The sequence below is a fragment of the Bombus pyrosoma genome, linkage group LG6 (genome assembly GCF_014825855.1).
Source record: "Bombus pyrosoma isolate SC7728 linkage group LG6, ASM1482585v1, whole genome shotgun sequence".
Lineage (NCBI taxonomy): Eukaryota > Metazoa > Arthropoda > Insecta > Hymenoptera > Apidae > Bombus > Bombus pyrosoma.
In genome coordinates this window covers 5,745,188-5,771,863 of record NC_057775.1, presented here as the reverse complement: position 1 = coordinate 5,771,863, position 26,676 = coordinate 5,745,188, and the positions used below count along the sequence as shown (strand labels likewise).

The following is a 26,676-nucleotide window of genomic DNA, read 5'->3' as shown; positions in this document are numbered from 1 at the left end:
TTACTTGCAAAGCTCCACTAATGATATTAGTTCAACTGTGTCAGAGACTCCAATTATACTATTTTCATATCTCGCGCGCAATGCGGGCGTTTCTCAACTAAAAAATTGATGAACAAATGTACGTATATAATATAGTTTTCGCTACACGCTCCATTAATTGATTACGTAACTGGACACGGTGTTTTGTGCATAGAAACTCACGAAGTTTCTTATTTAATTCCACATCCTGCCGCGCATATTCCAAATCGTTCGAAATATGGCGTCGATTTGCATAATACCGACGCGTGAAAACATTAATTATCGGTGCGAGTGGGAAACACGACCGATTAGAACCTTCCTAGCGATTAACTGCAGAAGAAAACACAGAGTTTAACGTAGCATTTTGTCCTGCTATTATTAGACGAATTTTCATAATTACGTATCTTTATTTTAATTACAGAAACGTATCTGAAGAAATGTTTAAAGAACGTTTTGAAAATGTAGGAAAGAACATAAATTATATGCTCTTGGAAGAACTGGATCTCATTTCAATATTTCATCAAGGATCTTTCGTGTTCAACTGGAAGATCATAATTAGCGTAATTGTAGCCCTATTAAGTTAATTCCCTTGATCGCTCTTTTTCTTATCAAGGCCTTGATCCTAAGCAGGTAACGGTGTTATTGCGTCATAACCTTACGTGCTTCATGAAAGATGCTTTATTAAGAAGAATATCCTCTTGAAAGAAAGTTGTTGCTTAAAAAGGATTGCTAGATGCTAGATGCTGAGCTAAATTTTTGAAAATAAAAATTTTCATTTTTTTCTACAACATCTACAATTCTTTTTAAATCTTAAATTTCCAACATTCTTCGAAAAAGAGAAAAATACACGTCATTGTCCGTTTTTAGGCGTAATGAAACCTAAAGACTTAAAAGTTCAAATATTTTACTTTATTTGGTATGTCACTGTATTAAATCTTCAATTACCCTTCATCGTCATATCCCAGACACCCAATATAAATCCAGTCAAAATCATTCAATTCCTTCTAAAATTTTCGTTGATCGAAAAACGAAATGCGCTTTATAGCGCTCCAAGATCCACTTGCAACATCATCGTGGTCTGGGGAGGCAGCGTGATAATGGGCAGGTTGAAGTTCCCGATGCTTTCACACCTCCACGATGCACGAAGAAAGAAAGAAAGAAAGAAAGAAAGAAAGAAAGAAAGATAGAAGGTCGAGTCGGGTGAAGAGTTGGCTGGATCGGTTCTCGCGCGGTTTATCGCCCCTTACGAAATTCCCGGAGATAAGAGGAGCGGGTACCAAGGTACGTATTGTGCGAGCGCGTACGAGGTAAAAAGGTAAGAAGAGGTATACGAGGAGGGAAGAAAGGAGCCGACCGTGCTTGCTGTACCCGGAGTATGTACGTCCGTGCACCTTCGAAGGTGTACGCACCGCGGGCAAAAATAAGGATAGAAATAGCGGCAATTACCGACAGGCCGAGAGAGATGGGCGTATTCATCATCCGAGGTCATTTGAATACCGCGAGAGAAGAGACGACAGAGGCGGATCGACGAAGAACGAAGAATCGCCGCGGAACGAATACGAGAAGGACGGGGAAACGAAGCGAACGAGTGAGACAGAGGCGGAATGGAAATGGTGTAGGAGGAAAGGAGAAGGAAGGTAGATTCTACGCCAGGTTGTACACAGGTATACGCGGCCGATACAGAAGGGAGAAGAACGATAGTGGACACGAAGGAGGAAAGAGGGAGGCAAGAACCGGTTGCCGAAGAGGTAAACACGCGAAGGTGATGTACCCTCCGTGCCTCTCTTCGTCACTACAAAGTGCCGAGACTCCTCGGGGATCTGGAGTGACGTTCCCGAAAAGTCAGCGGATCGGAGAAGAGTCGTCGAGGCGGAAACACGAGGGAAAGCACGAGACGTCCAGCCGATAGCGTTGCTCCTCGATCATATCGGTTTGGACTGGACTGAAATCAAACGCGAGGGCCACGCAAGGAAGAAGATACGACAGGTTTCTCGGTTGGAAAAAAAAAAAAAGATAATAGAACAACGAATATACGTGTATAAACGTCCGGGGACACGAGGTTCGTGAGGAAGATGGAAGTGAAATTTCAGTGACGGATTTAATAGACGCGACAGGGATACGATGGACAGACGAGGTGGATGGATAAAAAATTACACGAATTCCTGGTTAGGATGGCAGGTGTAGCAACCTGTTATTCCACGATTCGGTTCTTGCGCGGAACGAAGGCCCAGAAGAAAGGCTAATGTTTTGATCCAGCGTGGATTTTACTCACCGCACGTCGTAATCTCGAGACGTATGCTGACTTTTGCTCCGGTTAATTCCCAAAAAAACTCTGGCCCCGGCTGTTTTTCAACGCGAACCGGGTGAAAGTAGCTAGCTCGCTGACTTTTAAACTGCGCTCGCGGCTTTCCCATAAAAAGCTGCTCCCTGTGATTCAGCGTTGCACGGTCGAACATGTGTCAAGAAATTGGCCGGATCGGCGAAAAAACCGATCGCGATCGAACGACAGCGTGCACCGGGACGTACCAACCTCCGAGGGACTGACCGAGAGGAAAAAAATGAGAAGGCAAAAAACAGGGAAACCTTCGAATCGATAATATACCAATATACGTTATTATTCCGTGATTTCGATTAAATTACCCTGTTGTTACTCACGAATCATTACTGGTTCGATAACTTTCTTTATCCGACTTATTAATGTCCGGCTTTCGAAATCATTCGATAACCTCGTGCTATTAGCGGAACGAAATTACCCGTATCAAACAAATAGTCGGTTAATTACAGAATAATTCTACTCTCTCTACACAGGATTCTATATAATACAATTCTTTAGGTGTGTGGGGTGATTTTGAATTTGGTAACAAATTTTAAGAGATCAATCTAGAATTACGCAGGGAAGAAGAATGTTGTAAAATTTATTAAACTTCAAACTTTCTAACAAAGCGCTCACGATCAGTAATTTGCGTAACGCTATTTCCTCTCCCTCTTTGATAAATTACACATATGCAGTTTGTTAAGAAAATCGAAAGAACTGTACATATTTCCTTGTTCTGCAAACTATTTTTTCTCTTCGAAATCGGCTTTCTTGCAACGGTACTTGTTCGCGTTTCGTATACTCAGCATCATCCATTCGCAGCTCCGTGGAATCGCTTTATCAACGCACAGTAACATAACATGTTTATTGACACGTGTCAACGAATACTAGTTAAAATCTCGAAGTTAATGTCGCGCGGCACATCGCTACCGACTCTTTCTTTTTACCGCCTTTACGGCCAACCAAGGAGCCGCGCGATTTTCAGAGGAATGCCAGCTATTATTATCGGTCCGCTTACTCAAGTTCCAGCTGATTTTTAAATCCTCTACCGACAATATGGCTGAAGCTCGTCCGCGGAATGTCGATTCTGCCGGCGTAATTGAAAAGAGTTGCGCTTCTTATCGAGTCTGCAACTACGTCCACATTCTTAACGCGCGTCTAATCCCTTGTACCTGGTGCTGTTTCAGCTACTGCTCCGATTAGTCGACGATCTCTTATAACGGCCTTTGTAGTGTATCAATCTGTATGCCATTTAGAATATTTAAATATTTTAGATACGTCATAACTTGAATAGCGCGTGTATCTTTATATATAAAATAAAATCATCCGGAAAAATTGTTGTATACCTTCCGAAAAAGTCAAACGATAAATCACTTCTTGGTCTACTCGTGCCTGTTCATGCGTTATTTCACCGAATTACCGAATTTTCGATCCCAATCTAATTAATCGAAACGAAAATCGATGTATAGGTACATGAACATAGTAAAACGAAACGTTTGTCGCTTCGGTGACAAGTTGCTGAATTTAACCAGGCACTGTACGATTTGTTTTCTTCAAGTAGTCAGAGAATAGACAGAGGAAAGAGACGATCATGTTTAGCAACTCTTTTCGTTTCCGCAAATATTGGCAATCGTGGGACGATTCGTGGGAGGCGCATAGCTAAGGACGAGGCAGAGAGGAATTTGTCGTGCCGCAAGGTCTCTTCTTGTTGACGAGTTTGACGGGTCGACGACTACTCGTTTCGTTTTCCATCATCCTTGAATGTTCGCGGACGCCATCGATGCTGTATCGACACAGCTGACGCGAAGATGGCGCTAGAAATTGAAATTATAGTTCGATACTTCTCAGAAATGCTTTAATAGCGCCTCGATAGTTCCTGGAAGTATCGTGAAACACCATTAACCTCATAGTTTTAAACAAATGAGCGGAAGAGAATTAAAAGTCTTATTCGTACAGAATGTAATTTTTCACTTTGCGAGAAGCATATGACCTTGAGTTATATAAGTATATTATGTATTTTATAAAATACTATTCCATAAATTACGCGTTACTGGTTGTAATATTATTCAAAAATAATGAGAAATATTTGTGAAATATGTCAAATTTCTTTTTCTTTTTAAAATTTACACCAAGGATGTAAAATTATCTCAATTTTTAACAAACCTGTTTGTCATTTGCTACTTTGCCGCAATGTACCGAACGGGTAAAAATTGAAAATACAAAAGTGTTGTTATATTTTCTTCAAAAGAGACGAACATGGGCAATAGACACTTTTGTTGTGAGCTCTCGATTCTCAGAATACGACAAAACAAACACAAATTTCAGAACGCATCCAACACACCTGTTCCTCAAATAGTGAAGGATTAAAAAAGTCATGGAATAAAAGTACAGTATCATGCAAGTATCATGCTTCATAATCGTGTCCGTTTCTCGTGTTCTCCAGCCCCTCATTAGGGATGACGACGAGACGGTTCCAGGAAACGAAAACTCCCTCGCGAGACGGAGATTCTTAGGAAACGACAACAACGGAAAGACGCTCGTTCGATTTTCTACGCGATGAACAATGGCCCCTGCTGCTAACACGAAAGTAAAATACGAAGGCGCGGACAAAGGTTGTATAGACAGAAGAGGAAGAACGAGAAGGTGCGTTCGCGTTGCCGTAGGAAGGCGGGTAAGGAGGGTGAAACGAACGAAAGAGCGAACCAAGTAAAATAAAAGCACTGTGACTCGACGATGGTGTTATCCTCGCGGCGCATCTTTTGCACGGTCCTGTAGCCAGGTATATTCGGTCGGAGCTCGTAAGTCGTTGTAACTCAACTTACGTATATACGAAGGATTCATTATCGGCGGAGTCACGTACTAAGACAGACGCGAATCCGCAAATGGACTAAATAAATAATTTTGCCAGGGATTATTATTAACGAGTTCTTAGAACCGACGCTCGATCTACGCGAGCGAAACGCGCTCCCCCTTATCGATCGGCCCTTTGATCGTTAACATTCTCGCGGAAACCTCGCTGCGGATCTTACTCTCTCGTTCTTCCTCTCTGTCTACATACATACATACGATGTTTCTTGACTTAGGCGACTATACTTTGATATCGTCCACGTGCATCACAGAGAACCTCTATAGTATGTATTTATTCATCTATTTATGGGAAAATATATCCACCAGAGTAAACATGTTCTACGTAACATGAAATTATTAAAAATTCGTGCAAATTAAATTCATAAAGATGCGTACTATTTCATACAAATAAAATTCTATACAAACTAATATAGATCAGGATAAGATACGGTACGAAAAGTGTTTAATTGCAGGCCTGGATTGGGAGAAAGTATCGGTAGAAGAATAAACACTATTAATGTTTAACACTATGCTATTGATATCAGTATGGCAACCATACACACCTTTATGAGGCAGCACATGAAGAAAATCATAATGTCGCAGATTATTTATCTCGCGCAGACTTTTGTATTCTTTGTATTTCTAAAAATATGTAAAATTATTATCCTATTAAAAAATTATATTAAACACATCAAGTATACTTTCTATTGGGAAAGAAATCGAGCAAAAGAGGAAGCGTACGCTTGTGTATGCGATTCCGAGGAAAAATTCGCGTGACTGTCCGGCGTGAGGAATTCGAGGAACGTATGGACGAAGCGAGCGGTCGAGTAAGTTTTGTGACATAAGATGCAAGGGTTATTCAAATCTCGTCGAGCGGTGCGATTTTTTCCAAAGGCGAATTCCTCGGGTAGCGGCGCCACTGTGCTTTCGGAACCGGTATTCTCTTCTGGCCAACGTTATGGTCGACACTCTATGCCCGTGGTATACTTGGAACCCGAGTTTCGCGGGGAGAGTTGGCCGCACGAACGAGAGAGGTTCACGGTGCGAGATCGCTCGAGGGTGCTTCGCCACTTTTCGTTGCCTCGCGTCGCTTTATGGTGTCTCAGCGATGAGTAAACGTCAGAATCCTAATAAGAGAAGCATAAATGTTGGCTAGCGAACTGGCAACGAAATTTATTTTTTCTTAAAAAGGTATAATTTCACGCTTCTTACGAAAGGTACGTACTTTTATGTACACCGGCGCTCGTAAGTGCGATACATGTGGATATACATATACTTTACATATAGATATATGAGCGTTTCTGGTAGAAATTTATCAGTTTCGTAAGAATTATGCGATTAGAGAGTCGAGCGGAAAATTTTAATTCCCGTGCAAGCAATGTGGTATGTAAATCCAAGCAGAACTTCCATAACACCAAGTCTGGTATTTAAGAACTCCGTTTCTCGATATTCGTTAAATATTAGCGATAAATAAATGTGAATCCTGAAACTTGATTCGCACTATACATCTAATTGGCATTAAGTAATCGACTGGCAATAAAGTAGCAAAAAGCTACATTCTTCTCGGTAGAGGTGTTAAAAACCTCATTATACCGAATGACGAATTTGTTAATTTAAAAAACTCTGTCTGCGACTGCCAAAGTAGTAATTTGCGCTCATAATTCGCAATTCCAAATTAATCTACTTAGAGTATAACAAAAAAACACTACAGAATCGAATTTTTGTCGACTCTAAAAATTACAAGATCGAAGTAAAACTATTCTCAAACGTTCTATATCAACAATCTCGAAAATATTCAATTCTCCGATTCCTTGGATAATAATAATGACAATAGTAATAACGAAAATAAAGTTTCCATTCCAAATTATTTTGCCGCCACTGCTGACAATCCAGATTTGCAAAGAACATTAATCCTTCATAAAGCTTAATTCCTCATGAAAACTCTTGAAAGTGTTGGCCATCCATAATACACCAGCGGTCACGCGATCGCAAGCGCGCGCGATCCTCCTGGATCCACACCGATTCTTCAAAGTCGCCGTGGAGGCCGCGGTGTATATACCTTCCAGTGCCACTTTTATCTGATTCGCGTACGGCAACGCGGTCGACGTTGCAAGAGGAATGCGAGGAGAGCCTTCGTTCGTTCGTTCGTTCGAAGCGAGCAACATCAGGAGAAGAGAAACGAGAAGAGAGAACAGGTTGGCGAATAAAGCAACGCGGCAGCTGTAAATCGCGCGTCGAAGCGCGAGATACGAGCTTGGCCCTGTCTCGCTTGAGGTCCGCAACGGCCGCCATAGAGATTGATCTCACGCTTCCTTATGGCCGTCATCGTCGTCCTTACCATCGGAATTATGGCCCTGATCCGCGTTGCGGATACGTCTGGAATTCCTCGAAAAGATCTACCCCCGGGCTACCTCGTTCGCTGACGCGCGTGCTGATTTTAGGGTTTATGTCGTAAACTCTTTAACCACAAATGGATTCAACCGCTAGATTAAAATGCGCGCGCCACACACCTCGGCAACTTCTTCTTTAACAATAACGGTTTTCGAATCGAAACGAATATTTGCAGTAGTTAATAGCGAAGCGTTAATGGATACCAACCAACACAACCAATGAACACTTCGACGTCGTGTGAAACATATTTTGGTGATGTGCGAAATTTTTTCAGGATACCCTTTTATCCATAGAAGATTGTAAAAGAATTTAAAATAATTTTATTAATAAAAAGTAAAAAAGTATTAATAACTTATTAATAAAGAAGAATACAAAAATCCCAACTAATATTTAGAGTACAGTTATGGAAAAGGGTACGTGCCATTGAGAAATAACATTGAGTTGTAATATCGAGCCGTGATGCTAACTTTCTCCCTCCTCCAATTCTGATACACTCAACCACGGTTGATCAACCGGTCAATCACAGACATTCATCGTATACGAGCCGTGTTTAATAAACCAACACGAACCTCATCGCCGATTGAATTAAATTTCCAACTAATTACTTCGTAATTATTGATGCTCATTAATTTTGAACTTTTTTAACGATCCACGGCGGAGCGTATTTTGTCATCGCGCGTTAGGTCGAACGGCTACATTCGAACGAATTGCATTACGCGTGAAAACAAGAAAACGATTGGTAAGAGAGGACGTGGAAAGAGAAAGAGCAAGAGAGCGGCGATGAGCGGCGGAGACGAGAAGGGAGAACGACAGAAAGAGAACAAATTCGATGACAAGGGTGGGGAAGTCGCGGAAAGAGAGTAGGAGAGGTTATGTCGCGGCTAAATTTAGGCCCACGCGTTCATGAAACCACCTGTTGATTCCTGGCAAACTCGTGCGATCACTATTATCGTCCCGAGACGAATTGCACGTTCGATAATTAGCATTGTCGTGAATAGTAAATCACTGGTTCCTGATAAGTTTAAAAGTTCTCATTTTTTTTTTTTTTTTTCGTTGTTTTTTATATCTGTAACGTAATTCAATTTGTGAATGTTGAATGGCCTTTTTTATACTTGAAGGCCCTCTTTATGCGAGTAGAAAAACAGTCAATTATTTTCTATTCTTTGTGCTACTAAACGTAAATGGAAATGTAGCGGCACATGAGTTAGGGGACAATTTGAATGATGTTGTTGTTTTGCCTCGGAGTATCAACATCGTAGTGTAGGACGTACATAATGTAATAATAAATAAACTCCAGGCAAAACAATGTCACCGCTACGTGCAATCGTCAAACAAAGACGAATTAAAATTTTCCGGTGCTCCCCCCCCCCTCGACCGATATAAATAAACGAACACAAGGCGACCAGTTTATCAGTCTCAGCTCGAGAAATCTTATTAGCGATTTATACACAGTCTTTAGCGAATCTGTTAGTACCGAGCGTCTTAGCGAACATTCTCTGTATTTATTAAATATTTTTAAATACATTTGACGGTTTCAACAACGAGTTATCTCGTCATTTAAACTTCACGACCAACCATCCTCTACAAAAATATCGATTAAAATATCTTGAAATGAAGAAGTAGAATTTAATTATCTCTTAGTTATGAAGAAGTAGAATTTATGATCTCTCGTCTTTTGCCATTCTCGTAACTATTTCGAAAACGTGAAATCTTTTAAATTCAGAATAAAGCATCAATTCGAAAGCAAATACTTCAAATTCGTTTAAATCCCTTTATAGTCAAACGTTACGCTCGCTTTCGCTGTAGGAACGTTTAAATCTAAGTCAATGCTTCGTTTAATCCATAATTACGAATCTATTAACTTTAAAATTCAAATTGTTTTAGAAATGACAGCCTGAAAGGCAGGACTTTTCACATCAGCATTGGAAATAAAAGGATCGCCGATTCGGCTATCGTTAAGGGCTTTAAGACTTTTAAAGTAGCTGAAAGTCGGCCTTCCAAGAAAGGTCTGGTATCGTGTTCCATCGAGACACACGCCCCTCCAATAATGACAAATGGCATCGGAATAGATACGGACGAACTGCAATTTTGCAGTATTGTTCCTACGTTGTTACTAGTGTTAACGTAGTCGTGTCTCTCTATGGGGATCCTCTTTGCGGGGGTGAAACCGACCATTGGCAAACAAATACCTCAGGGATAGTCAAACCACTTGAAGGGAACAATACTGTTGCCCGGTCAGTGGTCGGAAAAAATTGTTAGGGATGAAATGGAGATGGTTGGCCGAGGGTCGAGCATCGAACGATCGAAACGGAACATCGACAGGCACCTGCTAAGAAGCTACCCTCTTGCGTTCCAGTACGTCTATGGGAAGCTGTATCATCGTAGCGTTCTATCTCGAACGATCTAGAGAATAGCGATTTTTTCCAGGCCTAGAAAAGAATTTTTGGTACAACAATGAGTCGGTAAGTTTTAACGGTACTCGTGAAAATTTAACGAAAGATTGTTTCCGACTGGAGTGGGTGGTTAAAGATTGGTTGGTCGATAAGTTGAGTTTAGTTAGAGAATTTATCGAATTGTTCAAACAGACGATTGACTGTTTAATGCATTCGCGACATTGAAATAATCTCGTTGACTGTAAGTTTCTAGTTTCTAAGAAATTTCGCAGACTAAGAGATAAACATAATACATGTGATTAGTTGAGTGTAGCAAGGAAAAATGCAATGTACGTAAAATATTATGCGTGCACTAGCTATTTGTGGAATTTCCTATTTCACGAACATCGGTTAAGACTTATACGCATCGAATTGAACAACAAACATTATAAAAATTTCGGACTTATCACTAAAAGTCAACTAATTTCTTGAATATATGGCAATGTTGTATTTATCACAACGTTAGGAATCTACTTATGTATAATCAAAGAGTCAGAATATTATATAATCGCAATACGCATAATAATTATGTTACACAAAGAGTAAAAGCATACATTAAACATTTGCTGTTTCAACAAATTCCCGTTACGTTCGCGTCGATCTGCCGCGTCAGTTCGAGCTTTAGTTCCACGAAACGTCTCCCTCTTTTCGCCATTTACCGGCACAAAGCGTTTACGCTTTAAGGCATAACCTCTACAGAAAGAAGCACCAGGTCTCTCGACCAAGTACTTACCTACGTTATTACATATTTATGGTAAGACGTTTTCGCGTGGTTCGCGGAAGAAACAGTCGCTAGAAATCCCGACCGCGATTTTGAAAAAGTTTCTCCAGTTCTCTGACAGCGCCACTGGCTGTGGATTCTTCTTGGAAATAGAACGCGATGTATTTTCACGCCTGCCCAAGGTGGCTTTCGCGTAACGAGATTCTACATTCTTACGAGTACTTGCTTCATTAGGTATAGAGCACGAGCGGAGAGTCTTCGCGCCGATAGTACGAACAAATTTTTCTAACAGTTCGTCGAATATAGAAGAACTATTCACAAATCGTCGAACGAGTTATCTAATTAATGGATCGAAATCAAAGGAATATGTAACCGTACTTCTTGGAACTCCTTATGCAACGACGTTTATTAGATTCACGAAAGCTAAGGTAAAATTTTAGTTTACCAAAGGGCACGACACCCGATAAGATACCGCTTCCGGAATTCCCCTATCCTTATGCAGCTGTGCACAGAAGGTATGGAAAGGTCGCCTGGTAGTCTACTTTACGATTCAAGCATTGACATAAAACTTCTTCTGGGAACGTTCACTGCGCCTCTCCGAGGGATCTAAATCACGATCGTCAGGATGACACCCACGCATCGAGCGCTCCAATTTTATTAAATCGCAGGTCGCAGTTCGAGCGGAGTAGCTCTTGGTATCTTCCTATTCCCTGTGTCGCGCTGACGGAAGAAACAGAGTCAGGGAACATATGCCTTTTCCGAGTCCAGATGCACTGTGCGCGAGCAAATAGCTAGCAAGCAACCCTCGAATGCAGAAAGAAAGAGAGAGAAAGAGAGAGCCAAGGGGGATCATGCTGGCCGTGCATCCACACCGGTGAAGAAGCGTTTCACGTAGCTACAAAGGGGCCGAGAGTCGTGGCCCCTGCTCCATGTGGCTATGTGCGCGCATAGAGATACTTAGCAGTCGCTCTACCTGGCTAGAGGAGTAAAGTAGAGAAACCGAGTGATCCACGAAGGAAGAAGGACGAAGACGTTGGAGGAGGTGAAAGAAGAAGGAAGGTGAGTGCCGTGGTAAGGTAAGGCGAGGCGAGGCAAGTCGAGGGGTAAGGGAAGGGTACGAGGGACGAGGAGAGGCTAGGAGTTGTCTTCTGGTCGGTCGAGAGGGGTGGCGAGAGAGGCGAGGAAGTCTGACGGCAGCGAAGGAGAAGGTGGAGAGGCACTCTACGGTGGTGGCGACTCCGGTGCCGACGGTGGTAGTGGCGGTACCGAGCAACGTGTGCCGGTGGTGGTGGTAGAAGGTGGAAAGGGAGAGGCCTGAAGGTGCAGGAGAGGCGAGGAGAGGCTCCTGCCCAGCGTGGACCTGTGCGTCGTTGCATGGCCGACCTGGAGACTCGCTCTCCGCAAGGTGAGACGCGCGGACCGAAGAGGAGGCCTCGAAAGATCGGCTGGAATTCTCGTGAAAGCCGCCTCTTCCTTTCTCGTGTTGTTTAGCGCGTGCGCTCTTTCTCTCGGTGTGTAGTATCGTGGAACCGCGAGTGATCCGTGAAACAACCGTGTGTCGTCGTGGAAGTCTTTGTTGTTCGGTTGTCGTTGCTCTCGTAGAGCATCTTCGTCCGCGGGATATCATCGTGGGTGGATACGATCACGGACGACTATCCAGACAGTGGAGAATTAACGCGTGGTCGTCTTGAGGCGAACGGACACGTTGACACAAGGGGAGGCTCGAGAACTCTCGGGGTATTGTTGTCAGTGGAAACAGGTTGGCCGAAACGGTGACGATAAACTTTCGGATTTTATGTGGACGAAGGAACGACGAAGGAATTCGTTTCTCTGGTGTGTCCGCTCTCGGCAACTCGAGAACAACGGTCGAGAGAACGAGTTCGTGGAAGGAAGCGATGCCAGAACGACGCAGAATGCGCCGTCAACGTGTTTGACAGTGATAACGCGTGCGCGCGTACACCTCTTATCAGCTGCGTAAATTCGATCTCGCGTGTCACCTCGTCAGTTGATCTCATGGACGCGCCTGTCTGGAGACGTCTGCTGTGTTCTTTCACGCATGTCGACCGTCTCGTGTGACGTTGCGTGCGTTGATCGTTGTTGGAGCACTTCTGACCAACTCGATTTCGATATCAGATCGCACGTCCGCCACGTACTATCCACTGAAGAGGTTTGTTTCCTTGGCCACCCATGGGGTCACGTGGACGACGTTAGTTTTTCCTCGATATCGAAGCCTCGTTAACGTGAAAGTGCAATACGAGTTTGCGGAACGAATATCGACAATGTTCTGTATGTTTCTGCCGGTGCACGCGGCTGAGGAAAACTTCGGGGACACGAGTTACTTGTTTTGAAAGTGAACGTTAGTTTCCTTGAAGTTTCGAACGTGCAACGTTTCGAATGCCTTGTCTTGGATATTTCGTCGGTCGAATGATCACTGCCAGATAGACGGTGAGTGACTTTATACATGGACACGCGTTATGTATCAGGTGTTGGGAGGGAAACCTTCGAGCTGTGTACAACGATCATACGAAACGGAGTTCTATCGTACGAAATAACTTTATCGAATCGGTGTTTTTTTTTTTCTTTTTTTTTCTTTTTTTTGTCATTTCGATGCAATCCCTTCTGTTCGGTTGTTTCTTACAACGTTCCCGTTACTATCGTTGGGACTACAAGTAGTCCAAAGATCGTAGACTTCAGTTCGTAGCTCCATTGCACGTTCACGCGGCAACGGCGAAAGTTTCTAGAGAAACGTCTCGTCCACAGTCGAGAGACGGTCTCTCTCCGGTCTGGTAGATCGACACGCCTTAACTTTTCTTGCGTACATTCTTCCCTCGTGCAACACACAGGCCTGGAGTGTATCCTCGGCGACATCGGTCGAAACGCGGCCTTTTGCGAGCCGCCACCGAAAACGCGCAGCGACAACGAAACGCGCGTGTTTCCTGTAAAAAGCACGGCATACCGACGTTGCTTTTCAGCCAAAAGATTTATAAAGGACCGAGCCGATGGCACCATCGCCATCGTGTTTCTTCCTCGAAATCGCGCGAGCCTAGACTTTCACGTACGAGTCGCGGCGCACGTTCGTCCCATAAATTCTGACCGTGAACGTAAACAGATCCCCGCGAAACCATTTGTAGCTTGTCGCGCATCACTACGTGACCAGATATATAGGTTTTTACCCGGGCCGCGTCGACCGATCGCTCTTGATCATTTTGACACCGTGGTCAGGAAAAAGCACGATCCCTCGCGCGATCGACCACGATCGAGTCTCTGAAGCTGGGGCTTCACCGTTCCCCTCATCTGAATTAGCGTTCGATCGACTTTACTCCGATTTCGCATCGCGGTCGTCCTGCAATCCGATCACCTTGTCAGAGGTGTATCGGACTTAGGAACGACGAATTCGATACAGAGCCCAGTGTTTGAATAAACGTGTTTGGCCACGGGCTTCTTCGACTTGTCATATCCTCCTTCGCGTATTTTCCATATCTAACCGTTTGTTCTATTTCGTTTGTGGATTTTCTATTTGCACAGATCTCTCGAAACCTTCCTCTTGCAAATTGAATTTCTCTTTTCGCTATCAACGTACGCGCTACGTGCCGATCCAACGTTTCGACGAACATTTCCTCGTTCCCCTCGATATGCCGCGTTCCAATTGCTTCACATAGTTGTTGCACACGTATATACTAACCGACCGATCGTTGGTAAGAAACTCCGTGTCGATATCCAGGCCCACGAGCACGCGGATTGCACAAGCCTGGAATTTCTTCTTCTTCGCGGTCTCGCCGGGATCTCTGCCGCCTAATGTTTGTTGGATCGTTAGTAACATCGAGAGACTTGAACGCCAGGGTAAGAAGCCGTCGGCTTGCGTTGGCGGCAAAATGCCCGTTTGAAAAACATCGACTGCCGAGCATGTGACATCTGCCACTGCACCGGACCATTAGGTGGCTTACCTTTTCAAACTTCTCGAGCCACGGGGAAATCATGGACCCGTCCACCCTTTTTCCCCACCGCCTGTTTCCCACTGGAGTTACCTTGTGACATCTGCTTGTGTCGTCTCTGCATGGAAATTCTTCGGTCACCACACGTTGCTAGTTAATTTTTCTATTTCGGGTTCGATATTCTTTCTCCTCGCTTCATTTCTCTACGAGCGCCTGTAAAACTATGACTTTGCGTAAATATCCGCGGTCTAGTTGTCACGTAGAAGTAAAACAGCTTGCTTTATCATACTGAAACGAAACATACGAAGCTCGTGATAACAGTGATCCAACCTTTCCTGAGTAACTAGCCTCTGCTAATTTATTAACAACCTTTTAATAATATTATTTAAAAAATTGCAATGCCCTATAAAGCTTTTCATCTTTTAGTGAGCACTAGGTAATAGGTATTCGATAGCGATAAATTATACGCAGCTCAATAACGTCGATAGAGTTTGTTTCTCGGAAAGACAAATGTATTCCACCTCATTTGAAAATCATAAAATAGGGCCGGGATGATTTCCATGTTTCATCCGGGTACAAATTTATTCCTGCGTAGACAAAGTGAAGAAAAGCAGCCGTATAATTTGTTGAAATGCACTAAACGAAGCCGCATTAGGTTGCCGGTGTGCGAACGTTCGTCACGATAACGAATGCCTTCGACTCTTCTCCGCATCACTCGACGACGGATACCACGTTTGGGATGTCGCTTTATGGTTATGCGTACATATGGATGCGTCCACTCGGTCGAGTATGATGTAGGATGCGTTCAGTGTTCTCGTGAAGCAGCGTATTGAAAGAAAAAAAAAAAGAAAAAGGATATATATATCCTACTTCCTCTAAGGACGCGCCTACTCTTGAAACAGAGGAACTATAATCTGTTCGCGTTGTAGGTTCTCCAACGAAAGATACGAGAGAAACAAAACAATAAAAAAGAAAACTTGACGAGGAATGACATTAGAATGCCATCCATATAATTAGAATAAAATTAAACGCATCGCTGAAAATGCAGTAGACTTCTATGTTTTGAGGTAATTTATGGAAAAATCCTGTATCGATGGAGCGTGGTGTGTGTTCTTGTAGATGCTGAAGAAACTCGGAATACCGATGACGTGAACGTGCAAGACGGCCTACACGAAATTCCCTTGCTTTTTCTTCGTCCTGAAAGCACGTTTCCCTACTTGCAGCCGAGAGGAGAACCGATTGTTAGAGTAATCGATGCAACGTGCATTGTTAGCGGCGGTTCCGCGCGCCACGGCCAGCCATTATTTTCAACGGAAAGACAAGACTCATGTCGGTGATAAATACGTTGCGCAACATTTTTGCCTCTTTTCCGCTTACTTCGATTCCTTGATATCACGTAATTTGTCACATCGACCAGTTCGTGCTGGATGTGGACGGAGTAACCAGCACGGTGCGTCGCTGCGACGTAGGCGCGATAGTGTTTACGTTATCGCGACCAATCTATCTCAAATATTTCTACGCTTTACCTTTTGCTCGCGAGCTAAGTAACCGTTCGATAAATATTATCGTAATTACGACGCTCGCATAATTTTACGTCTCGTAAATCGATAATGATCGCTTTATCAGTTTAACGCTTCATCGGTTATCATAGTTTTATCAGTTTAATAACAAAATCTATCTTCAAATGCGAAGAAGTAAGTACAATCTTTCTTAATTTTATAACTTTTATGTATGACTTGATTTCTAAAAGAAAGTGTTCACGAGTCTTCCGAGCACGAGTAGCTATTTTTCTTCTGAACGTCCTGTAAAAAATGTCGTTACACGGCTTTCAACTCGAGACCTTTTTCTGTACCCATGAAAGCAATCGTTTCTGCGTGAAAAAGACTTGTGCCAAGTGACCGAGAGTTCACGCTTTTCCCGGACATAACATGCAAGAGTCGAGAGCAGCGCGCGTAGCTTTTGGAGCATCTGTGGGACACTTCAAAGCCCATGCAGAGGTCCTTGAAGCCCATCTTAGTTAGAGGATATTGACGCCGGATCCCTAGGGGTTACCTCATCTTCTTTGCTATAGCCTGGAAGAAAAGAATATGCAGGTATACACGCACACAGACGTACCAGACTATTACTTCGAAAAAGAAAAGTTTGTCTGGCTGATCATAAAAAATGTTAATTTCTCCAGAAGAATTCGATATTTCGTTTTTCGACGATCACCGTTTCCCTTTACCCGTTGATGTATCTTAAACGCAGCAATTATTAATCGATAATCATCCATAATTACTACCTCTGTTTTTAATGAAATGAGTATAATAGAATTCCATTAAATATATTTTGTTTCTTGGCCTCGTAAAGAAGAAAGAAACGTTTTCATATAGAGAGAGAGAGACGGTAGAAAAAACATTTCGTAGATTGTACGGTTTAAACGTTTAATATCTTGTTATACACGTAATTTAGATAAGACACGGAATTTATAGAGCATCGATGACCTCGTTAATGACGGCAACACAAAGATCTGTCGCTCGTTAAAAGTCCAAGACGTCACGTTTCGCTGTTATTCTTTGCTCAATCCGCAGAGTTATTAAGACCAATAAGGCATCGGAAAGCTTGTATAGAAACACAGATCGACGAACCTATCTATTCGTTTACTCGAGGGGTGAGAAAACCTGCAATTTGTGTAATTTTTTATCGTCAAATAGAATAAATCTTTGCTTAGAATACATTGTTCGTTGCGATTACAAAACCAACCAGCTACGACAATCATCACTCGTCCTAATAACTGTTTGATAGCGCAATTATAGCAATTTCGCGGTGTCGAAGACGGATTGTCGCTGACAAGCAAGAGAAACAAACCAATTGCCAGCGACCTTTCTCTTATGTAACTAAGAAACTACGAATGCGCATTTAAAGAGAAGTTTCTATAATATTTCCATAATTAATCAAAATTACTTGGAAACAGAATTACGATACAATATAAAGATAAATACTGTTACGAGTATTCGATAACCACAATGTGGAACGTCGGAATCAAGGTCAGAAAATTAAGAAGACGATCGATCTTCATCGACATTCAGGATATTGAATAATCGATGAAGGACCAAGCAGTTCAATTATTATCTACGTAAACGTCGAATAAATCCAACTTTATATTCTGTACAACTATATAACGTATAGTATAGTGAATAGATATCTATACATGTAATGTAGAATCACGTTAGAAGAAGAGAACCAATCCCGTAAAAACATTTCTACGGAAAACTGAGAGGGACAATGATGCGAACAAATCGAACAGCACGCAAATCTCTAATTAAATAACAAACGGGCTTGCATATTGCTCGAAAATCGCGAGTCGAATCATAGCCCCTTAAATTTCACAATTGACTTACTTTCACGGCGACCACGTATCGCGGCAAACTCGCGACTGTTCGTGATCGGTTTTTGTGTTTCTCGCACGAACACTCGAGACGCGCGGGGAGAACATACGAAAGATCGCGTTTAACTGGCTCGCAAATCGCTCACCGAGTCGAATAATCGTCCGTACGTCTATAATAGTCGATAGGTGGCTGGTTGCACATCTCGGGAGATGCTGGAAGGTCCAGAGTCGAGGGAAAGGCGAGAGTGACGTCACCGGCAGGAATGAGGTTAAACCGACGCTAAAGTCACGCTCGAATGGTGGCTATAGCGTGGACCATGATGCAGGATGCACGCGAGATGCATGGTCCTGCGAGAAGTGTACGCAGCGTCCCGGGACTCGAGGTTTCCCGCGAGTCGATCGAGCCGCGAAGAGAGGATCATAGATCCGTGATTGCATCACAGATATGTTGGACGTTGCACCGTTCTTCGCAAGTACCTCGATCCTCTGCCAAGATTCGAGATAATCGAGCCTCAACCGTTTCTCCGTGTTTCTTCTTTGATTTCGATTGTGATATTAACGAGATGCGATTACGATTCTCGCGATTTCTGGCTGATTGCACGCATCACTCTTGATCGTGCGAGAGAGGATTACTTTATGTACACATGTGGCTCACGATCGTATTTGAACGCTTATCATGGAAAACTGTTACGTATTCATCGTATATGTCCTATAAAACATATTGAAATTTCATTAATATCGTAATGAAACGCTATCGTCATGATTGTATTGGTAATATTAAAAAAAAGAAAAAATAATCTGAGAGTGTATACGTATAGAAGTTACAAGATATTTACTGCAAACATATTTCTAATAAAAAGTTAGTATACAGAATGAATAGGCGTTTTAAGTGTTCAAGCGTTAAAATAGTCCTTGTGAACATTGACGTTTACAATTAATATAATAGATAATTGATCGTTTAAGTACTTTTGCTAGCTGTGCGAATACTTTTGTCTCTTTTATCTCTTTCAAACTTTAGCGATATAAGCGCGTGAGTTAAAATCGATCCAACCTTCGATGATCGAGGGATTCACCGAATAAATGATATTTTCGTTTCATGCGAAATTTAGAAACGCGCTTATGCTCATGAGATATCTTGTTCGACATTGGGAAATGTATGATGCAGTATCGAAAAGATAAAGGGAATTTTATTAGTTAGCATTCGCACCTGGTAAAACTCACGAACCGCTGTTGGACAACGCTCTTATCTCTTATCACGGACGTGTACTCGTAACGCTCGTTCGTACACGAAGCTTTACTTCTGCTGTCAACATCTAAATGTTAATCTTCAACGCGAGTCTTACACAAACACGCAACTTGCAACGAAACGAACGTTCAAAGGGTACCAGAGATCGTTTCAACTGAAATGTTTATAAATCTCTCGGACATTATACGATCAACGCGTCTGATATTCTTAATGTAATTAAAACTCAAACATAATCAACGATCAGTAGAATCATTGGCTTCAAGAATTCGTTTGAACTCATATTCCACTTACGACAAGAAATTTCAAGAATTTGCTCGATATTTTCTCCCTTACTATTTTTCATCTATTTAAATCGTACGATTTTACGCAATTCCTCCGTAACGTTCAACAATTCTATGGGATACCTCCGATTTGTGTAAAAGGTTTTTATACTCATCTCTGTTATATTGGTAAAAAGAAATGACAACCAAAACGTTCAATTCTCCTCTTATTTATCGGCGAAGAGAAATAATTCCAGAACACTCAGACCTACTCTCTTTTGTCAGGGAAAAGAAATAATTCTGTAATTCTACGATGTAGTCGCCGAATGCTCTGAAACCTTTGAACTCTCGACTGCTCTCGCTATTTGCCATGTCACGACACAGGATCCATGCAGAGCTTTGTCTTTAGCCAGAGCACGACTTTGGCTGCATAATATGCGGTCAGCCTCTGGACCAGGCACTGTCGGGTATCTATCTACCAATACAGAGGGGTAGCATCGTGTACCGAGCTACATACCAACACGAGTTTCTCAGCCGGGGCTTCTCTATCTACGGAGGATCTCCGGTGGTATGGACGAGCTCGTGCTGACCTCGAGGGCTAAAGATTACAAGGGCTCGCCACGACTAGAATCCAACCTCTGAACGAGATATATAGGCGCTTACACGTAGCTCTCTAATCTCTGTATATCCAAGCTTCGAGAGCACGCGGTTAGGTGGCCAAGTCCAGTTGCAGAAGAATCTTATGACCGCGTATTTTTCCGTTGATGCGGCTCCATCAGAGCGCGGAACTAAGCGAAAGGAGATATTATCTCGCGATGCCTCGCATGCCTTTATGCTTATACGCTGCCTCGTTCGGTCTCGATGCTATTCGTTTCTATTTCTTGCTTTCGCAATTTTCTGAGGCTTAATTGAGTTTAAAAAGAATTTTGAATTTAGAAAGGATAAGAAGTTTAAAAGACCTTGAACGGTAAGATTTTTAATCGATGATATTCACACGCGTTGCATCTGCGTTAACGCAACATTTCATTTGTAACGTTTTACAGCCAATTAGATTTCTATAAAATTCGTATTACGACTGTACAAAGATATGCCAAGAATTTGTTCCACATATTCTATTCGGTTTGGTATTAACGATTGATCTGAAAAATAGTCCAACGGAGACATGAAAAATCTATGCTCTGCCATAAAAATACATAAAACACCATCTACAAGAATATTCAAAAGTAACTGTTGTTTCCGAGCCTTACCACAAACGTACTTTCCCTTCGAATATTCATCCACGTTATTTCCCAACCGGACCTTTCCCAGAATACCTTCAACCTTGCCCGAACCCGAGCCACTTTTTCTCCTCGGGCGGCACGCGATTTCGTGCGTACAATTACACATGCTACGTACTTACGCGCATGTACGTTTAGCGGCGATCGAATCGTTCCATTCTCGATGGCATGCCTCGATCGAGAAAATCGTTTCTCCTTTTGTTTTTGCGAAGCACGCGGCAGCGTAGCTCGCGTTGCTTACGTGGGTCGGTCGAAATGAAAGGAACGAAACCGATGGCCGATGGGTAGGTAGAGATATACGTACTGTATCCAGCTAGAAGTACGAACCGCTCATTGGCTGGTAATTACGTCGATTATACTCGGTTTTTATGATTGCGTCGCGAGCTCACGGTTCTACGTGCCGCGCTCACTTACGCAAATGAGCGGTCGTGCACGAAAGGAAAGCAGTACGAAATACACCGACCCTCGATCATCCGATAATTGATCTTGCGTGTCGCGGTTGTCCGCGTGAAACGTGCATATGGTAGTGGACGGTTGAAACTGTTATTAGACGATTACGTGATACCAGTTTACCGATCTAAACACCGAGCTAATCGTTGCCATCGATATCGCCCTTTCGGACACCCACATGCTGTATCGCCTTATCGCTGGCAGTTTGTTATTACTCGATGAAGTCGGTACGCGCAAATCGTTTAGCGCTGTATTAAACAGGAAATTAAACAGGAAAGATGTACGATAGCTCGATCAAGTACATAATTTCCGTTGTACTTGGCCAATTAGTACTTGTACTTCAACTACGTTACGTTAGGTTTGTTCTTATTTTGTTTAGCGATCTCTGTTTATCGCGTTGATTAGGATATAATATATTCACCGTTTGTATGATATACTGCATCAATTTTTTACTCCTTAGAACGTTGAATATGCTAATCAGCATCGATCCAATGGATCTTAAATATCAAGTAGATTTAACATTTCGACGTGTAATTTATTTACGAGTCCTTTTACATTTTACTCACATACCGATCATACGTATTAGAGCACCGTAATAAATACGACGCGAATGAAATAACAGATTTGTAATAAAATAGCTAGAAAATAAAAACAGTCGCGCGTTCATTGGTATTAAATATCTTATGATCAGCAGTGTATATATACGTGCTCATTTTTGCGTTGAATATTTTCAATTTTCCCTACATATAAATAACGTCAAACATCGATATAAATTTATATTATATTATATTATATTATATTATAGAAATTGGTATCATCAAGAAACAGGCTGGAGTTAAAACTTAAAGCGTCAATTTGTATCAGAAACAACCAACCACTAAATATATTCAATTTCCCCATCGCAATCATAAACAACACAACTACCACGATTCAGATACGTATAAAAGAGTGATGTGAAAGATCATTAGCGTCAATCGTCAAACGTAGCATTCCAGAGATTGGCGTCGTTCGTTAAACGAGCATGCATAACCGGGCGAAGGCACGAACCTCGTGAAAATTACATCATAACTTGGATTTTTCTGGCTCTGGTCGCGAAACGAACGGCTCATTTCACCACGTGTCGCATACCCGTGGTTAGTATTCACGGTGCCGGCGTCCTATTAACGCAAATACGTCCCTGCGAAACCAGTTTGCGTCCCGACGGTGTAAAACCCGACGATTGATTGGTGCAGGACCGCGAAACAGTCGCTTACATTGGCACGCGCTGCCCGGAGAACCGGAGTGGACTCCTTAGGAACACGGTATCCGTCTTGCAGCCGAGACACCAACTCGACAAACGAGTATTCGAACATCTACACGCATACTCGCACCGGTACGTTCGCCACTTTTTCATTTTCTTCTTCTTTATTTTCCTATTCGCACGGGGTTGTGTGTTTCAAAATGAAGAGCCATCCTTTACCATCGCGAGCATACAGTTCCACTTACGATCAATTAGCAGAAAGAGAAAAGAGCATGGAGAGATTTGTTGGAATTTCATTGCTAACGTTATAGTGGTAAGCGTTCGCTTCCACGAAGACAATATGTTCGAACGTATGCTGGAAAATACAGGATTTTACGGGCACGGTTTCGAGAAGCGATCGCTTCTGATACGCCGTTTGCATTAATCAGGGGTAGACGCAGCGTTGTTTGGAATAGTAAGGAGGAAATATTTATAGAAAATTACTTCGAACGACTTTGAGATAGTTGGTGGGATGTCAAGTTACTGTTTGATATTCAGTATCTATTTTTACTTTCCTACAAAACGGACATTTGTTCAAATTATTAATAGAAAAAAGTACATCGTGTATAGACGAATGACGTAAGTTTATATTCTTACTATCGATTAACGCTTTAATATCTGATATTTCAACATACTTTCCAATATCTCAATTTTAGATTGATCAGTTAAATAACAAATTGGGTAACTGACTCGTATGCCGCTCCATAAACGTGTAATCTATACGAGATATGACATCAAGAGATTAAAAAACAACTGCCTCATATCTCCCCATTATGCATACCACTTTAGAAACACACCACAATCACAGAGCAGAATTTCGACCGACATACAATTAGCAAATCACCGGTCGCACCGAAAGCTCGCCGACGAATGGTAGGTTCGGTCGCGCATAGGCGACTTGTGCGACGCGACAGAAGGCGCGTGTGCGCGTACACGCGGCCTGTTCGCTGTCTACACGGTGTCCACATATGGCCGCTTAGCCGTACCGTTCCCTCGCGTCGTCTCTTCTCCTTCGCCTCTAGAGTCCTTGACGCCCACCCTGTGTGTACAGTTCCTCGCCGCGAGTATCTCAGGACGTCCGAGACGACGTCCTGCTTCCCAGACGCTGGCAAGCCCTGCGAACCTCCATTGTACGAGGAAACACTCGCGGCGCCTTGCATAATTGACCGGTGTCCCCAATGGACGCTTTTCATCTTTCCAAGTGGCCCCAGACACTGTCTCCGAGCTATTGTTCAGTTCGTTCTTCTAGACACGTCGTCGTTCATCGATGAGATCGAAGGTCACTGGTTTCGGTTAGGTTTGCAGCGTCTATTGTGCAAAGTGCATAATTGAAAAGAAGACGAGTAGAGGTATATCACATTGATCAGTCGCAGTAGATCACTAGCGATGCAATAGGTTCGAGGTTCTCTAAAACCAAACTGGTCAACACCAATTTTTGTAAATTTCTCAATTTCGTTACCTACGTAGTATAATTAATATTCAATTTTCAAAGGACGAACAATATACTTGAGTTTTCATTTTAAAAAATGCTATTTATAACGTTATTTTTTCTTAAATATCAGTTTATGGGGTTGATCGATTAACGCTTCAATTATAAAAGTGTATGGTGCATTAAGTATAGCACAAAAGTTTAGGGTGAATAAGAAATCAGAATGTTGTAATTCGGTGTTACAACCGAACGTTATAACCCGGTGCTATGATTCAATATCACGACCTGGTATTATATGGCCTCTTTATAACAGCAACACTGCGCATAATAACGTCACTGTTTGAACTCTCGCCTTCGGTTTCATTTCATTCGAATAGACAAAAGCGTTCTAATTCTCCACTGCGCGTTCAAATTTCCATTTCTCCTTCCAATTATGTAAATTAGTTAGTCTCAAAAACAAAGACACCTCGATATTACTTTCACGCTCTCTCTCTCTCTTTCTCTCTCTCTCTCACGTTCAAACGTACCGAAAACAATTCCTCGTCGCAGCAGGGCTAAAAAATACGGTGGACCGAGACTTCAGGTAATCAAGGGTTCCTGATGAAGACGACAGACGACGCGACGCAGAATAAAGTCGTCTTCCTTAATTACCCGAGGCCCATCGTGCCGGTAGGCGCGAAGTTCGATCGATTCCGGGGAACCGCGCGGAATTTGCCGGTTTCTCGAAAGCTGGCGCGCGAGATCTTTCGTAGCCGAAGAGGCAACAGTTGGTTTCTTGCCGATCTCGTGGCAAGTGGACGCGCGTCGATCCTATCCTGACTCTCCTCGTCTCTCTGTCTCCCTTTTACTCGTTCACGGTCGGTATGTTAATGTCATTCTCCCGAATCCCTACGGCCTCGATTCGAGGTACTAGCCCGGCCAGGTTTTTCGTGTCGGGAACGATGTCGCTTCTAATTGACGAGTGGCGGACGTAGACGCGGCCCGTGGAACGAACAACAAGGATTCGTCCGTGTACCCGGTGACATGTGTCCGAGGTGTTCGTAACGACGTTCATCCGTGTCTTATTATACGCTGGACACCCCGATATTTTCGGCGGATCGCGGCAAATGCTGGTTTAGCCGAGTCGAGGGAACGAAATACGCAGGAAAAAGTGGCGACGAGTTGCCGACCTCTGTCGCGATATTTCAGCGGGGTAAAAGAAGTCGCCATCGCGAACTCCTACCGCCGTTGCGGTGTCTGACGTGCCACGAATGTGTTGAGATTTGTTGCGCGAAGAGAGGACTGGATTTATCAAATGCTGCAGCACACAGTGTTTTGTCGATGAGAAAGAGTAGCGCGCAAGGTATTGAAAACGAATGATAAATCGTATCTTGTCGGGAAAATAACTTTGTCATCTTTCACCCTGTCGTAGTATAATACATTTACGAAAGATTCTAAACTACGAAGAATTATTGACAAGATCCGTTACATTTCGAATGGGAAATAAAAAAGACAGTGCATTTTTTGAATAATTGAAGTTCGAGACACATACCACTTTCAGCCAATAACGCAATCTTTAAACACCAATTTCTGAGAAATTAAAGTTAAATAATCTTTAAAGTTACGTTTGTTGATAATATTAAACACGACTTAATACTACCATATTTATCGTTGAGCGATATAAAAGTATGCATTTCGCATTCCACTCCTATATTCAAGCAGTGATAAAACGTGTCTACATGTCCAGATATCAGTCGCCTTTTACCAATATTTAATTTTCCATATTAACATCTTCGAAAGAATATATTTATAGGTTTTTATTATTTTCACCTGTACGTAGATTTTATGAACAAATTACGACCCACCCGATAAATAAGAAGAATCAAATTATCAAACGCTAAAAGAAGGACAATACCTATTAATTGATCATCGTTGCCAAACGAAACGAATTCCAGTTTCCAAGCCATTACTAAGATCTATTTTAAACACTGACCTGCATCCATAGATCTACGCAAGAAGGTGCAATCAATCGTGTTTAACCACTTACACCGTAGCGACCGAAATTTGCAATTACACACGCTCGGCATAAATCTCGGTCGAAACGACATAAATTCCAGCAGCCGATCCATTAAACCACTAAAACCGGCGAAATCGCAGCAGGCAGCGACGACTTCATTGGAGTGGAATCGCGGGGAGGAGATACGAGGCTCGTCACCTTGATCCCCCGAACAAAGAGGCCTGTCTTTCCTGCTTGCTCGATACTCGCGGAGAGAGAAGCCCCGCTAATGACTCGAAAGAGACGCGGTTGAAAACGACAGACAAGTATACCTTTCAAGGCGCTGGCCACGTGGGCGAATCCTACCGTTTACGGATCCGAAGGATCCTAGCTACGTCTGTTCTAATAAGCTCTCGTCGAGTGTACAACTCGCGAGAGGCTCACGACCGTTCTACGCGTGGGAGAAAGAGAAAAACCGGTGTAAAAGGGAAAGAGAGTGGAACAAGACAAGGATGGACAGGAGGAAACGACAGAAGAAGAAAGGAAAACGATTAGAGGTAAGATCGCAAAAAGAAGAGAAGGAAAAGGGGAGTTGGAAACGCGAGGAGTACTCGAATCGTGACGTTGCACGGCAAGTAGGTGTTAGGCCAAGTGGGTGTCGCTCCTCTGGAGAACGCGCATCGAGGAGAGTACGCTGCAACGGTGACATCATCGGTCACGCAGTCAGCTGACTCGACT

The 26,676-nt window shown here is 42.8% G+C and overlaps 1 protein-coding gene across 6 annotated transcripts in view; it reads left to right on the top strand.

The window, feature by feature from the left end:
• The window catches only part of LOC122568480 (epidermal growth factor receptor), a 171,733-nt gene that overhangs the window by 81,132 nt on the left and 63,925 nt on the right, over positions 1 to 26,676 (top strand). Inside the window, exon 1 of one of the 6 annotated variants that reach the window (XM_043728237.1) lies at positions 9,890 to 10,032. The exons of 3 other annotated variants lie outside the window; for them this stretch is intronic. The gene's annotated coding sequence lies outside the window, so the exon portion shown is untranslated. Of the gene's footprint in view, positions 1 to 9,889; positions 10,033 to 12,003; positions 13,169 to 16,073; positions 16,350 to 26,676 lie in introns of those variants that run through there. 2 more of the 6 variants (XM_043728238.1, XM_043728239.1) reach the window with 2 other exon arrangements.